The sequence below is a fragment of the Ranitomeya variabilis genome, chromosome 4 (assembly GCF_051348905.1).
Source record: "Ranitomeya variabilis isolate aRanVar5 chromosome 4, aRanVar5.hap1, whole genome shotgun sequence".
NCBI classification, from domain to species: domain Eukaryota; kingdom Metazoa; phylum Chordata; class Amphibia; order Anura; family Dendrobatidae; genus Ranitomeya; species Ranitomeya variabilis.
Window position 1 is genome coordinate 85,848,831 of NC_135235.1, and position 13,485 is coordinate 85,862,315.

Below are 13,485 nucleotides of genomic sequence, written 5' to 3' on the forward strand. Positions count from 1 at the left end.
GTGAGAGAAAACTATAAATGTAGCACATGCATCTTCTCTAGAACTAAACCAATACTACTGATTTATTTATATTGATTTAAAAAAAAAAAACATTTTTGTACCACATGCCATAAGTCTCCTGTATGTGAATTCCTTCCATGCTTAAATGAAATCTGTTAGTATGATCAACCTTCCTAAACCTTCTATGTGTGCATACATGTCATAGGAAGCTGAATAAAATGACACTTTGATGTTTATGATATCTTATGTCAGAGAAATTCAAGTTTTTCCCATATGTAAATGAGCTGTTAAGATCTGTGGGCCAGACACTGATCTCCCTGAAAATCTGCCTCCAGGGCTGATTGTAAATGAAAACGGACATTACCAGTGTGATGTGTAATGGAAACACTCTGTTCTGTTGATCTCACTGCAGAGCTGTGTGATTACAACTGACACATCTGCAGGATCCTCTCAGCTTCACCTTCCATCTTACAGGCAGAGCTGTGAGAGCTGCAGCAAATGGGTTTGTACGTAGTGTTGAGGATTCCGATACCGCAAGTATCGGGTATCGTACGATATTTGCTGTATCGGAATTCCGATACCGAGTTTCGATATTTTTGTGATATCGGAAATCGGAATCGGAAGTTCCCAGTGTATGGTTCCCAGTGTCTGGAGGAGAGGAGACTCTCCTTCAGGCCCTGGGATCCATATTCATGTAAAAAATAAAGAATACAAAATATGGATATACTCACCCTCGGACGGCCCCTGGCTCTCACCGCTGCCAGCTTCTGCCTCCGTTCCTAAGGATGCAGTGAGTGAAGGACCTGCGATGCCGTCGCGGCTTGTGATTGGTCGCGTGAGCGGTCACATGAACGGTCACACAACCAATCACAAGCCGCGACGTCATCGAAGGTCCTTCACTCTGCATTCTTAGGAACGGAGGCTGACGGTTACATCGCTAAGGTCCAGGGTCCGCCGGAGGGGTGAGTATATCCATATTTTTTATTTTTATTTTTTACATGAATATGGATCCCAGGGCCTGAAGGAGAGTTTCCTCTCCTTCAGACCCTGGGAACCATCCAGGATACCTTCCGATTTTTGTGTCCCATTGACTTGTATTGGTATCGGGTATCGGTATAGGCGAGATCCGATATTTTGCCGGTATCGGCCGATCCAATCTGATACCGATACTTTCGAATATCGGAAGGTATCGCTCAACACTATTTGTAAGGAGACAAAGTTCATGTTTATTGTTCAGTGTTAGTTACTTGTCTCACACTAGTAACTCCCCCTTTTCATTTATAATAAGCTCTGGAGGCAGATTCTAATGCAGATCAGTGTCTGACCCATAGTCCAGAAAAGCTCATTTACATTTAAGAAAACGTGGATTTCTCTGGAATAAGACATCGGATCGCAGATATCAAGTTTTGTTCAGCTTCCTATGACCTACATGTCCATGTAGATGACTTATGAGGGTTGATCCTACTGACAGATTCCCTTTAAGCAGAATTTTTGGATGTATTAAATAATAAGTTATTTATATATTTTAAAATCACAATTTAAGAAATTGTGCTCAGTCAGAAATGACTGGTAACATTTTTCATAATTGACATAATGGAGTATATTATGTTTATTCATCTTTTTCATTTGTGTATTACCGTGCTTCATACATTTTGTTATATTATTAAAAAAAATGAATAAAGATGAAGATATTTTTTGCAGGGTTTAAAAGAAAAAAAAGGTCATGTTCTGTTACAGTGTTAAATTTGCGGCAACATAAAATAATTAAATAAAATTGGTATTGCTGTAATTATACTGTCCTGCAGAATAAAAAAAATAACATGTGAATGTTCATCTACATTTAAAAATAAATATTTGGTATGCATTGCCATATCCTGAGACCCAAAATTAAGACCTCTATACCAAGGATTGTTCTTTTTTTGGTGGTCATGTTTTCTAAGTAATATTTCACTCCATTTTTTGGTAACTGAAAAATGTGAATTTGTGTATTTTCATTTTTAGGATGTTGATAATTCAAGAAAAATATCATAATATTTTAAAATGTTAGGACTTTTACAACAATATCTACTGAATATAATATTTAAATTATTGTATTTTTAATTTAGTTTTTGAATACTTAAAAAATACTTAAAATGGTTCAACAGGCACCCTGCTAATGCCTTGCCAGGAAGAAATATAAAGGGTTGACAGAGGGAGGAGGACCAAAATTTGAGTTAGCCTTGAAAGGAAATGCTAAAAAGTGATCCAGGAAGAGATTCAAGGTACAGGTGACATAATGAGCTTGAGTACAATTAGAGATTAGCCATATTATTCAAGTCAAACTGAATACTCTTCATATTTCACAAATACAGTATCTGTATTCTCCAAAATATAGATTTTTTACAAATCACTCTCTACAAACTCTCCAAAATGATGACCTGTTAGCTGCTATTTTGCTAAGTCAAAGAGGAAAATAAAATTATATAAAAAAATAATAGCTCACCACTCACCTATTCCATTCCCCCCCCCCAAGTCCACTGTCCAATCCTCAGTCCAGCAGTCCTATCAGAGAACTTGTCAGTACAGGGAGCCCTGTCAAAAAGTGATGCAGGCCGCAGATTGTGATTGTGTATAAAATAGGAAAGAAAAAAGAAGATTGCCAGCTGTGTCAGCTGTAGACTGTTAGCACCACACTTACCTTGAGTTGCGGTGATGCGCCCTCTGCTGGATGTCCTCATGAACTGGAGCCTTGGAAAAGTTCCCACGCTCGAGTTCATATGAGGACATCCAGCAGAGGGCGCATCACCGCAACTCAAGGTAACTACAGATCACCCAGCTTTCCTTTCAGTACCCGGGGTTTACAGGCATGAGCGAGTGCTTTAGCACAGCTCCTGGCTGTAAAATGATTTAACCCCTTCAGATGGATTTACTTTGTGGGACGTGACAGATCATCTGAAGGTATGTATATTGTTGGTTTATTATTTTTCAGAGCGAGGGTCTTCAGGTGGATTGAGAGAGCAATAAAATATTAAAACAACCTGTGTGTTTATTTCAATAAAATACTTTTTAATAACGTGTGTGTGTTTTTTTAACCCTTTCATACAATTGGATTAATAATGGATAGGTGTCATAATTGACGCCTCTCCATTATTAATCTGGCTTAATGTCACCTTACAATAGCAAGGTGACATTAACCCTTCATTACCCCATATGCCACCGCTACACGGGAGTGGGAAGAGAATGGCCAAGTGCCAGAATAGGCGCATCTTCCAGATGTGCCTTTTCTGGGGTGGCTGGGGGCAGATGTTTGTAGCCAGGGGGGGGCAATAACCGTGGACCCTCTCCAGGCTATTAATATCTGCCCTCAGTCACTGGCTTTACCACTCTGGCGGAGAACATTGCGCGGGAGCCCACGCCAATTTTTTCTGCGATTTAACCCTTAAATTTAATAGCTACAGCGCCGAAATTTTGCACATACACACTACTAACATTAGTAGTGTGGAATATTCTGTCACACTGACAGAATAGAATAGAATAGAATAGGTAGAATAAATGTGTACACATAGAATAGGTATATATATATATATATATATATATATATATATATATATATATATGTCAGTGAGACACACATATATATATATATATAATCAAAACAAGTCTCAAGTTGCTATACACAACAAAAAAACTCACAGACACAATGCACAATAATATATAGTTCAATAATATTTATTAATAATTACTATCATCAAAAAAATAAATAATAACAGTGAAGATCTCCAAGATTTGGAGCGGACTGAATTCACATAACATGCACAATTTTCCAAGCGAGATAATCCTGGCTAATTAACAATAAGAAAAACCTGCATAGTGCACAAACCTATACATAGCCAGCAATGTGTGTAATGCACATGCGGCACCAGCACATGAGGTGGAAACACTGGGAGGGGTCTTACTTATTTATAATAGCCGCAGATCTCTGCATACTACATATATCCTATCCCTATAGCCCAAACACCACTAACTACCTATGACAGGAATAATATAATAAAGGGACAAAGCCCACCAGGATAACTCACATGGATAAGATGTCCGTGTCTCCGCTCCTTTACCCCGACGCGCGTTTCGTAACACTTCCTCAGGGGGCGTGTCGGGGTAGAGGGACGTCGGACATATATATCCTAACTCATCCAATAAAAATGCAAGCAATGAAGGCATCACCAAAAGCGTGGTCATGGGAACATAGTGAGCGCTGACACTGTCTTCCGCGCACCGGAAATGACATCGCTAGTTCCGGACTGTGGACCGCAAGCACACAGGCGCTCAGTAATGAGCGCTATGCGTACCAGCCAGTTCCTGTATGCCGAAAGCAGTGACGTCTGTGCACGGACTGACCATCACATCAGCGCACGTTCCCAGAACAGGCAGTGCATGACAGAGTGTATTAACCCATGATAGTAAGAATAACATATTATGATTGAGGAATAATGTTAACATTTAATAATACGGAGCACTGTTTAATGACCTCCTAAGAGAACACAGATTAAATAATAATAAAAATTGGACATAGAATTTAATTCCATTAAACCCCCCCCCCTTATAAAACAACCAATTGAAATATCTGTGATGTGACTGAATGAAAAAAATTCCAAAGATAGAATCCATGTGAAGATAAAATCTACACTATAAAACAAACATAATAAAGTGCTAATAATATGATATTTGATTACAAAACATGCCATAATAATGCCTTTTAAATAACACTAAAGTGATCAATGTAACAATAAAGTGCACTGTGCCATATATGTTGGCTCCTAAACATAAGTATGAAGGCCAACCTACAATAAGTGACTACAAAATGCATGTAAAGTCCCATTAAAAGATTTATTCCAATTCTTTATATACTGTGTCTCCGAGATGAAACTCCTTTCATTATCCTCTGTCATTCTTAGATGGAGAAAAGGATAACAACATAGTCCAAATATTATGAATGGAATCTAGTGATAATGAAAATAAAAAGAAACAGGTTAAAATCATCCAATAAAAACACCCATATATATCCCTATACCCCTAAAAAGACTATCTACTAGGCCCAAGACTACATTATTCTAAAAATGCTGCAAAACCAAAGCTTTCATTAAGCCCTGCCGGGGCTATACTACCTAATCTATAAATCCACTTGCTTTCAAGTCTCGCTAGATTTTTGTCCACATTGCCTCCTCTCGATCCCATTTGGACGATATCAATTCCTTTAACTTTCAACAGACTAGAGTCGCCCTTATGGTATTCCAGGAAATGTCTGGGTATAGTCTTTAACAGCGAAGGATCTTCAGCGGTTTTACTCTTTTCAATATCCCTGACATGTTCTCTGGTGCGGATTCTAAGTTCTCTGGTTGTCAACCCGATATAAATTTTGCCACATGGGCACTCGGCGCAATAAACCACTCCCTTAGTAGCACATGAGATAAAATGTCTAATAGAATATGTTTTGGTGCCTCTTGCGTCAGTAAATGTCTGGCTCTTAGACATATTATCACACGCCTTGCAGTGTCCACAAGGATAAAAACCTACCGTATCTAGCCAAGTACCCTTTTTGATTGGCTCGTAGTGGCTATGAACTAGAATGTCCTTCAAATTTTTAGCTCTCCTAGCCGTAATTAGGGGAGAAGGAGGCAAACATTTCTTAAGTATCGGGTCTGTTAAAAGGATTTGCCAATGTTTGCGTACAATCTGGCAAAATTGAGGCCACTTGTTATTGTATGTCGCGATTAGGCGTGGGCTTAAGTTCTCCTCAGCAGGTTCTCCATTGTCCAATTTGTTCTTATATAATAACTCATTCCTCGATTTGAGTTTAGCATTTTGGTAACCTTTTTTAAAGCTTTTACCGCTATATCCCCTATTCTTAAACCTTGTACCCAATTCTTTGGCCTGTCTCTCGAAGGTTTGTTCATTGGAGCATATACGTTTAACTCTTAGGAACTGACCTAAAGGTATTCCCCTGATCACCGACGGAGGGTGGGACGATGTGGCATGCAACAAGGTATTTGTTGCCGTCACTTTTCTAAAAACTTCCGTGGATAGGTTACCATTGGCCGACGCATCAATTTTTACGTCGAGGAAATCCAGACTGCGTCCTGCCTTAAAGGTCAATCTGATGTTGAGATTGTTGTTATTTAAGACCGCCATGAGTGCCTCCAATTGATGCATAGGCCCCTCCCACACAAACCACACGTCATCTATATAACGCATCCAGTGATGAACGTTATCAATGCCAGGGATGGGATTACTAATAAAAATATCTCTTTCCCATGCCCCCAAAAATAAATTGGCATAGGACGGGGCACAGGAGGCACCCATGGCGGTCCCCTGCTTCTGCAGATATACCCTCTTATTGAAAGTAAAACAGTTGTGAGTGAGTATAAATTTCACCAAGACCAACAACAGATCCACCAAATCAGATTCTAGATTGCTTGTTCTCAAGAACCACTCAGTAGCTGCCAAGCCATCTGTATGTCTAATAGAAGTATACAGGGACTCCACGTCTGCCGTGACCATGACCATGTCCTCCGATAGACATAAATTGTCTAGTCTCTTCAAGGCAGACGTGGTGTCCCTGATATAAGATGGCAGGCTAACCACCAAGGGCTTGAGAAAATACTCCAATGTATTGCAAATGATTTCACAAAGTCCCTCGTTTCCCGCCACAATTGGACGCCCCGGAGGGTTTTCCAAATTTTTGTGGACCTTAGAAATTAAGTAGAAGATTGGGAGTTTAGGTACCATTTTTTGCACTGAATCCAATAATTGTTTTGGAATAATCCCTTTACTATGAGCCTCATCCAGTATTTTCACCAATTCCATTTGATATGCTGGAAGGGGATTTGACGGCAGTCTACGATAACAAGACACATCATTTAATAATTTATCAGCTTGTTCTTCGTAGAGTGCCGTAGGCCATATAACTAAATTTCCCCCTTTATCAGCGGCCTTAAAGACCACGTCTGACCAGGTCTGCATTTCATTTAATGCTTTTTTTTTATCTCTTGTGAGATTAAACTTGTTGTTTTTCTGCTCCGCTAATCTCTCAATATCTGCAGACACCACCTTGGTAAAAAAATCTACCGCTGGACATAAATTTAAAGAGGGGAACTTTTTGGCTTTACCAATTAGTTTATGAGGAAATCCCTTAAACTCCAAAGCATTTTCGTTCTCACTTACCAGTGATTCTAAAGCCTTTAAGGCCTCGTGCTCCTCCACGGTTTCACATGATATTTCAGAGGAATTTTTATAATGCAGCCTTTTCAAAATAATTTTTCGAGAAAACAAGTGAATATCTTTGACCGCTAGAAACGGATCTATAGAATTTGAAGGAGAAAAAGTTAGGCCCTTTTCCAAAACCTCTAATTGTGTGGGGGTTAGAATGTGAGAAGATAAATTTATTACCTTACTTTTATCTTGCTCAAACTCACGTTCTTTTCTAAAATATTTAGACTGCTGGTACGTTTTTTTCTTGTTACCATACCGCGTCACTGGCCCTGAATTAGAGGTACTCTCCATGTCACTATATGATCCTCGAGTCTCCACTGATGATGTTAGAGAATGTACAGACTCACTTCTAGTGGGTACATTTTTCCCTTTTTTATCAGGGTTTTGCCATTTGTATACTTTATTCATCTCATAATCAGAGATATCTCGAGCAAACTTCTTCTTTTTCCCTTCACTGATGTTAAATTCACATTTCTCAAGATCTTTCTCAATATCTCGCAGATGATGTTCTAGAGTCTCTACTTGCATTTCTTTCCGAATATTGGAAAGTATATTATTTATTTCCTCATCCAAATTTTTAAGGCATATTTCATTATGTTCTATAATGATTTGAATGAAAGTGAAGGAGCATATATCCGCTGCTTCAATCCATCTTTTGGTCAAAAGTTCATTATCCAAACTAAAAGTTGGAAATAATTGAATTCGCAGGCCTCTAGGAATGATTTTACGTTCACAATAATTTTGAAGAGAGGTTTTGGTCCACCATAATTTTGTTTTGCGTAGCAGCATATTTTTATATTGTCTCATCCAGTCTTTCTGGGCAATAGTAGTGTCATTAAAACCACTGGAGGTATTCACTTTAAAAATACTTGACGCTTTTGTTAGCCAAGCTGTCTCTCTGGCCTTCATATCCATAATAGAAAATAGTACTGGATCGTCTGTCATAAACAGAAATAGCACAATAGAATCAATCAACAATAATGATCCCTATAATACCATTGTGTGAAATACTAAACCTATAATCAAAACAAGTCTCAAGTTGCTATACACAACAAAAAAACTCACAGACACAATGCACAATAATATATAGTTCAATAATATTTATTAATAATTACTATCATCAAAAAAATAAATAATAACAGTGAAGATCTCCAAGATTTGGAGCGGACTGAATTCACATAACATGCACAATTTTCCAAGCGAGATAATCCTGGCTAATTAACAATAAGAAAAACCTGCATAGTGCACAAACCTATACATAGCCAGCAATGTGTGTAATGCACATGCGGCACCAGCACATGAGGTGGAAACACTGGGAGGGGTCTTACTTATTTATAATAGCCGCAGATCTCTGCATACTACATATATCCTATCCCTATAGCCCAAACACCACTAACTACCTATGACAGGAATAATATAATAAAGGGACAAAGCCCACCAGGATAACTAACATGGATAAGATGTCCGTGTCTCCGCTCCTTTACCCCGACGCGCGTTTCGTAACACTTCCTCAGGGGGCGTGTCGGGGTAGAGGGACGTCGGACATATATATCCTAACTCATCCAATAAAAATGCAAGCAATGAAGGCATCACCAAAAGCGTGGTCATGGGAACATAGTGAGCGCTGACGCTGTCTTCCACGCACCGGAAATGACATCGCTAGTTCCGGACTGTGGACCGCAAGCACACAGGCGCTCAGTAATGAGCGCTATGCGTACCAGCCAGTTCCTGTATGCCGAAAGCAGTGACGTCTGTGCACGGACTGACCATCACATCAGCGCACGTTCCCAGAACAGGCAGTGCATGACAGAGTGTATTAACCCATGATAGTAAGAATAACATATTATGATTGAGGAATAATGTTAACATTTAATAATACGGAGCACTGTTTAATGACCTCCTAAGAGAACACAGATTAAATAATAATAAAAATTGGACATAGAATTTAATTCCATTAAACCCCCCCCCCTTATAAAACAACCAATTGAAATATCTGTGATGTGACTGAATGAAAAAAATTCCAAAGATAGAATCCATGTGAAGATAAAATCTACACTATAAAACAAACATAATAAAGTGCTAATAATATGATATTTGATTACAAAACATGCCATAATAATGCCTTTTAAATAACACTAAAGTGATCAATGTAACAATAAAGTGCACTGTGCCATATATGTTGGCTCCTAAACATAAGTATGAAGGCCAACCTACAATAAGTGACTACAAAATGCATGTAAAGTCCCATTAAAAGATTTATTCCAATTCTTTATATACTGTGTCTCCGAGATGAAACTCCTTTCATTATCCTCTGTCATTCTTAGATGGAGAAAAGGATAACAACATAGTCCAAATATTATGAATGGAATCTAGTGATAATGAAAATAAAAAGAAACAGGTTAAAATCATCCAATAAAAACACCCATATATATCCCTATACCCCTAAAAAGACTATCTACTAGGCCCAAGACTACATTATTCTAAAAATGCTGCAAAACCAAAGCTTTCATTAAGCCCTGCCGGGGCTATACTACCTAATCTATAAATCCACTTGCTTTCAAGTCTCGCTAGATTTTTGGCCACATTGCCTCCTCTCGATCCCATTTGGACGATATCAATTCCTTTAACTTTCAACAGACTAGAGTCGCCCTTATGGTATTCCAGGAAATGTCTGGGTATAGTCTTTAACAGCGAAGGATCTTCAGCGGTTTTACTCTTTTCAATATCCCTGACATGTTCTCTGGTGCGGATTCAATTGCCGGCTTTTGCTCTCTCCTTCACAAACCCGACAGGATATGAGACATGGTTACATACAGTAAACCATCTCATATCCCTTTTTTATTACATATTCCTCTTTAGTAATGTAACAAGTGTCTGTGTGTAAAATTTTGAAGCTCTAGCTATTAAATTAAAGGGTTAAATCCCGGAAAAAATTGGCCTGGGCTCCCGCGCAATTTTTTCTGTCAGAGTGGGAAAGCCAGTGACTGAGGGCAGATATTAATAGCCTAGGGAGGTACCATGGTTATTGGCCCCCCTGGCTAAAAACATCTGCCCCCAGCCACCCCAGAAAAGGCACATCTGTAAGATGCGCCTATTCTGGCACTTAGCCTCTCTCTTCTCATTCCTGTGTAGTGGTGGGATATGGGGTAATAAAGGGTTAATGTCACCTTGCTATTGTAAGGTGACATTTATGACACCTATCCATTATTAATCCAATAGTATGAAATGGTTAATAAAACACACACATTATTAAAAAGTATTTTAATAAAATAAAGACACACGGTGTTTTAATATTTTATTAGACTCTCAATCCACCTGAAGACCTTTGTCATCTGAAATAAAGTTAAACAAAACAAACAACAATATTCCATACTTTCCATCAATCAGTCTTGTCCCACGCTGTAAATCCATCTGAAAGGGTTAAATCATTTTACACCCCGGAGCTCTGCTAATGCAGCTGTGCTCCTGTCTGTAAAACTTGGTGAATGAATGGAATGCAGGGGAATGTCCTATATTTACCTCGAGTCGCGGTGATGCGCCCTCTGCTGGATGAACTCATATGAACTCGACCATGGGAACTTTGCAATTGAATTACCGGCTTTTATGCTATCTTGCGCTGAATTAAATATAAATATATATATATATATATATATGTGTGTCTCACTGACATATATATATATATATATGAAGACTATATATATGTTTTTAGGAATATTTTAGCTGATGGATCCATGATTTGTCCATTTTGCAAGCCTGCACAAAAAAATCGCCGTACAGAAGCCATACAGATGCCATACGGATACATTTGTCCGTAAAAATCGCATCCTAGCATTGAATACGGAACATTGTTTTGTGAAAATTACTGCGTATTACGGTCGTAAAATACAGACCGTATTTTCCTACGCTGAGTGTGACGCCGGCCTGATACGAACTCTACTGGCTGCACTCTGATTCAAGCTCTGCCTGCTGCACTTTTATACCAACTCTATACAAACACAATACCAGAAAACCACATAGTGTTTTAAATACTGCGTGCAATTACGCCATAAAGAGCCAAATGACCCTACTCCATATAACCATGAAAAATCGGAGGAGGCAGGAGTATTTTAGGGTTAAAATAGTAAATTTTATTACAAAACCATGTCATTATATATTACACAAAAATAAGACTAAAACCGGATGATGTGCTAGATCAACAGCACCACCTATACCCCACAAATGCATTATACATAGTTAACAGGTGCAAAAAGGAAGAGCCAGCTCCAAATGTAATCTATCTGTATCAAGACCAAATGGTGTACATGTGCAAAATCTGCAAGAGGAGCAGCACTTACCAAGAGTAAATGGGGAGGTGGGCTTAGATCGCATCCAAGAGCGCCCCAACACACGTTTCACTATTTAGTATGTCAGCTTTATCAAGGGGATGGCTCAATGTCCCTGCAAGGACCTTTTTATCCCATTGGTGGAAACAGTGGGGCTGGTCACATGTTGTGAAACATCCAATGGTTCCAGCGCAAGGGGCGCGTGCGCACTGCGAACCGCAGGTCCTGCCCGGCCATTGGCGTCAAGCGTGACTGCACATGCGCAGGAATGTGAATTCACTGCGCAGCTGCAGAAAGCCTGGAGATGCCGAGGCAGGAGAAGGAGCCGCCGCATCAACAGTGTGCAGTTGTGCACGCGTACGGCTGGGTAAAGTTAACCCACACAGATCCCAACAATATGTAGACATGGGCACAGGATATAGATACATAGGCACATATATTTAGGAGACAAAAAGACATTCATCATTCTTGTTATGTTTGCAGTCAGAAGAGGATTCTCTTTTCATTGAATGATGTGTTCATCTCTGTAGAAATGGAAATGCCTTGTGCCAGGCGCATATATAGGAGATTTAGAGGATCCAGCTGGAAAAACCTGAGGATCTATGGGATATACTGGTCCATGCAGGGGTTCATAGAAACTGAAGAAATAACATAAAAAGAATGAAAATTAAAAACATAAAGAGCAATACTAGGATCCGATTATATGATCCAGGGGGTGCACAATGATGGAAAAAGAAAGGGGGCAGTCCAATGAACCCCAGAGTATGGTCATTAAATTATAAAAGTATATTATAAAAAGGACGAGAAGCTCAATGTTTCATTAAGCCCATTGGGAACCATAGTGTTGAGGTGAACTATCCATTTCGCCTCACGTTGGGCTAGGAGTTTTTTATAGTTTCCACCCCTCACCCCAAGGTGCAGACTTTCGATCCCCCTGACCTGAAGAGACCCCGCGTCACAGTTGTGAAAAGTCCTAAAGTGACACGGGATAGTCCTCAGCTCAGAAGGATCGACCACCGTCCCGGCCGCGCAAATGTCACGAACGTGCTCACGCACTCTAATTCTGAGCTCCCTAGATGTTAAACCTATATATATATACGGGGGCAGGCACATGTAGCGTAATATACGACATTACTTGTGCCGCAAGAGATGTGCTGTCTAATCTGAAACTGTTTCAGCCCATCAGATGTGTCAAAAGTAGAAGTGCGTTCGACATTTGCTCAGGCCAGGCAGTGGCCACACTGAAAACACCCAAGGAGGGGACCCCGAGTGCCAAAGATATTTCTGATTGGTGGAACATAATGACTCCTAACCAGGAGGTTACCTAAATTAGGTGCCCTCCTGGCGGTCATGGCGGGAAAATCACCCAAACTGGTTCCCAGGGCGGGCTCTGTCTTTAAAATAGACCAATGTTTCTTCAGGATGCCCCGAATATTTTGCCATTCATGATTGTATGTACCAATGAATCTAATGGTATTATCATTGGTGTTTGTCTTCTTACTCTTATATAGCAGGTCACTACGCCGAGTTTTTCTTGCCCTGTCAAAACCACGCTTAATACTCCTGTGGCTATAGCCACGTGCCAAAAAGCGAGATTGCAGATCTGCTGCTTGATTCTGAAATTTTTGATCGGATGAGCAGATCCGTCTCATCCTAAGGAATTGTCCGACCGGGACAGCTCTGATGGTGGCAGGATTGTGTGCTGAGTCTGCACGAATCAAAGCATTAACAGAGGTAGGTTTACGATAGACGTCAGTCTGGATGTGTCGAGCAGCGTCAACCTCCAGAGTGACATCTAAAAAATCAATCCTTGTAGAATGTTACTGATAGGTCAACTTAATATTAAATGGATTTGTGTTTAATTGAGACATAAAATCCTCGAGCTGCCGCGGTGTCCCCGCCCACACAAACAAAATGT

At 39.7% G+C, this 13,485-nt stretch overlaps 1 protein-coding gene across 2 annotated transcripts in view; it reads left to right on the plus strand.

Annotated features, from left to right (window-relative positions):
- PCDH15 (protocadherin related 15) overlaps positions 1-13,485 on the plus strand; it is a 2,374,726-nt gene that overhangs the window by 577,543 nt on the left and 1,783,698 nt on the right. The gene's annotated exons all lie outside the window — the stretch shown is intronic.